This window comes from Ceratina calcarata, unplaced genomic scaffold, assembly GCF_001652005.2.
Source record: "Ceratina calcarata isolate Rehan_Ccalc_2016 unplaced genomic scaffold, ASM165200v1 scaffold145.2, whole genome shotgun sequence".
Classification (NCBI taxonomy): Eukaryota; Metazoa; Arthropoda; class Insecta; order Hymenoptera; family Apidae; genus Ceratina; species Ceratina calcarata.
The window spans coordinates 172,287-176,478 of record NW_017135665.1 but is presented as its reverse complement, the minus strand read 5'-3'; the positions used below and the strand labels follow the sequence as shown (position 1 = coordinate 176,478).

Below are 4,192 nucleotides of genomic sequence, written 5' to 3'. Positions count from 1 at the left end.
TTGTATAATTATAACAGTAAGAAATATCATAAAAAATAGCAGACATCATTTATTTTACTATATCAGAAAAATGAACGTTTATTTGTAACAATACAAAATTGTATATTACAAGTTCCATTAAATAATTGGTCTAAACAGTTTTTAATTCAATCCCACACATATACTATTTATATAACCATTGTCTTATTGTATAACATAAGTATAGTTCACTTGCATACAATCTGGCCTCCGATTATGTGAAGGGTCGCGCTGGATTAAATGGCGACACGGTTTTTCTACTGGATTGGACACGTAGCAGACAGTATTGTCAAACAGATTTCGGATATTCGATAATAAAAGATAAATTTGTTCTCCCTTATCGAGTCCAGTAGCATGGCATCGAATTTCTTGATACAATAATGAAAATTTACTTTATCTTATTACATTCAAAACTAATCAAAGCTACCCCAATCTGTATTAAATGTACACGTGAAAGCAAATATATTTGAAATTACACAGAGAAATGTACTTTACAATAGCTATTTATTATTTATTCATCTATTTCTCCACTTTTTATCATTACGCATTTAAAAGGAAATTTAATGTATGGGAATTATAAACGGAAAATGCCTATATGATTATTCAAATGGTGAAAGAAATGTTTCAGTTTGTATGAAAATGCGTAGCCTATTTATTATTCATGTCTAATTAAAATTGAAAAAGTATCAGCATAATTAAATCGAAGAATGCAACTAAATTCCTTTTACGTTTCTCACTTTGACGTACTACCTGGCGTTCGATCCTGAATTTAATTTTCCAGAGAAAAGAACGGCTTTAGCGCACAAATAACCTCTAGCATGTACGGGATTTCAGGCAGTTAATCAATCCGTGTATCGCGAGGAGACGAAAAAGAACGAGCTTACGAGCGGACGCGGACGGGCGAGGTTGGTAGCCGATTTCGTAATAAAATTCCAGGGGAACGGGCGATGTGCGAGCCTTGGGAGCCGCAGACAATTTCGTGATAACATTAACAAATACCGAGAGGGATATGCTACGGTATAAGCCTCGTGTACTCGTTTCGGTTCGCGGCGCCGGAAATTAATATGAAATTGGTCTGTAATCCGGATAGTCTGGCTGGTACGTAGACATAGGAAAACGATCCCGGTACACGTGGCATTGCGTGCCTGAGTCGACTAGTTTAAATACGATCACGCGGATTATTCTCGGCGTGTATTCGTTTCATCCCTTCGCTGTGCCAAGAGCACTCGCGCCATCGCTTATTTATAATGTATTAAAGCGCATATCCACTTATAGCCTCGTCTCGTATCACTGTTGACGTCGTATCATTGCACACTCAACTCATTATATTTTGACCGATAGTAAACACGGACAAGTAAGCATCGCCATTAGCGGCGAGCGATGTGAGTCTGCAGCCAAAGTACAATCAGTTGGGTGTACGTTCATAAGACTTAACACACACGTAAACACATTAGAAGCTACTAAATTATACAGTCAGGCAATATCACAAGAAATTATACAATAAATCATGAATTTTTCCAATAAAATACTACTTCAAATAAAAGAAGAGAAACTATTTCCGTGTAATAATACCGATGAGAAATGAACGTGGTTTATGTTTTCGTAGGAAATTGCATGTAACATGAATAAAGCAATATGAATACGTAGAATGATGAAATGTAGAATTGTAACAAAAACAAACACTTAAAGCCATTCTTGTGGGAATCTGAGACCTATTATATTTCCACCAACAATGTATTTCCCATGTGCGTACATTAATATAATGTTATTTACTAACATATGATATAACTGAATCTAACTAGTAGACAAGACTTTTTAACAAAATTTATTTCTTTGACATAAGCATGTATCAACCTTTAGCGTAGGTCCTAGGCTATTCAAATGAAGAGCACTGTATGAGATTCGTGACGTTCCAAAATATAAATGAAGCCAACCAATTCATGTTACGAACGTATCTGGGTTGCCAAATTAAGAGAAACAAAATTGCTTGCATACGTATCAATGAAATGATACCGCAATTATAAACAATTCAACAGAACAGGACAGTTTGCCGTCGATTGCAATAATTATGCGCAATCAATCGGCGGAATACTCGAACGTGACGTTGTTGCGGTCCTGGTTCGCTCGTTCGAAGCGCGCCGCGCCGCGTTCCCACAGGACATCGATTCTCGTTTGCAAAATCCCTCGCAGCAGTCGAAGGGACGAACGATTGCGTGAGGTCAGACGGCGCGGCCGGGGGGAGGCCGGGGGGTTGGTTGAACATCCATTGCATCGATCTGAATCTGTTCGTGCCACCGCAAAGAGCAACAGTTGGTTTTTATATAGACTAATATTCGGCGAGCGTGACAGGGAACGATTTTCAAGTTGGAATTGCTCCCTCGCAACCGTTACCTCCCATTGTCCACGTCGCACCTTTTTAAATTTTCTCTTTCCTCTATTCGTAGTCGACGAAACTGCCATCTCATCGTCTCTCAATCTTTTACCAATTTTGACAAAACAATTTCTGTAACGATAAACACCTTACTCTATTATTATTATTATACGGGCACGTCTTTCGAATAAGGGAATTTTCCCTTACAGATACGGTGATACAAATAGATGCGCGTCTTTAAGACGACTCCACACGCGACGAGGTCCAGGTCCAATATGAGACTAAGAAAATCCATTTCGATATTCCTGTCACTGGCACGTGTCTCGAAAGGAGAGAGCACGCGAATGGATAGATGTAGGATGCCGGGAAGAGTAGTTTCACGGCTGTCATGTTACCGTTACTGTCGATCCTGAGAATTAGGGAATTAAATCGGGCTCTCGCGTACATAGCCGTTTCCCCCCCCCCCCCCCGCCCCTTGCACCTGACGTATTTCAAATAGAGGCTCCCGGATCGAATACGAGGGTCGGACGTCTGACGGTAAGTTCACAGAACATAGAGTCGCTCGACGCTGGAGGCGCGTAAGTAGTTGCTGTTGCTTGCCGGCTCGGCGGCATTATTGACAGGAGAGAGGGCCAAGTGTGTAACTTCGTTAGGCTGAGACTGAGGAGCAGCACGTCACAGGCCGTGCGGTGAATCCACAATGAATCCTCGCGTATCCCCGAAAATAATTGTTACGCACGCGTAAACGTAGTATATGAAATTACGTCGTTTGCCGCGATGCCCTTGAAATTGAAAATCGAGCTCCGTCTTCTTATTAAAATAGAAATAATTATATTAATATCTTGGACGTGTTCTGTATAAGGAATTGGTGTATAATTGAGAATCGCAATGATCCCGGACACGAAATTATATGTTTGAAGGATTGAGTTTAATTCGTTATTGTGTTTGTGTGTAGAAAGATCAGTCGGGCGTACGCATTTGGCAACAGTTATAATGTACGAGACGTGATACAATTGCGTTAATAATCAAGACGATAATTTCGAATCGGGTATATTTTAATTATTTAGACGACCCAGTACGCGAATCGGTTAGAATATGAGTTTTAATTATGAATTGGATTAAATTGGCAACCATTATCTGCCGCTTTAAGCTTTGTATAAATTTTCATTCGTATTACCTATATTATCAAATATGCATGAGTTTGAATTTAGCTGAAAATTACCTTCTATACAATTCGAAATAATTAGGTATCAAGTATGTAAATTCATTAATGAAATAATTAGTCATTTCTATAAAGCTTTGCGATGAAAACAGCCACAGCGAATAGGTGATGATAGATCGTTGATTAATTTTTAACACGGGAACACCGATGTAATCGGCGTGAACGTTGAAATACCTATTTTATTTCACGATCGAGCTCGCCGACAAGAGCAAGTCATAGCAAAGCAATTACAAAGGCATTCGGACATCGTTTACACTTTACGAGGGCAGTAAAGGGGTAGAGGAAATGCCGTAGGCGAGAATGGTCTTCAGGATATTAGCACGTTATTGCCAGAGTTTATTGGTTTTATCGATTTACCCGCTATTACCGGAGCTTGTTGTCTGACGTAAAAACGAATTAACATCCGACCGATTTACTAAACGCCACGTCCCATCGATTAGAAAATTTCATCTTAATTACTCAAGTAAAATTACTTTATCTCTTCAATGATTGTTATTTACAAAATTAATTACTCTATTTCTGTCGTTAATGTATATTATTTTTATAACATTACTATTCATGATCGAATACAGTCTTACGTC

The 4,192-nt window shown here is 38.9% G+C and overlaps 1 long non-coding RNA gene across 1 annotated transcript; it reads right to left on the bottom strand.

The window, feature by feature from the left end:
- Positions 1–1,710: 1,710 nt before the first annotated feature.
- LOC113465136 (uncharacterized) lies at positions 1,711–2,804 on the bottom strand. Its single transcript, XR_003389963.1, has 2 exons — positions 2,597–2,804; positions 1,711–2,521 (listed from the first exon to the last, which is right to left on the bottom strand). It is a non-coding gene; the product is annotated as an uncharacterized LOC113465136 (long non-coding RNA).
- Positions 2,805–4,192: the final 1,388 nt, after the last annotated feature.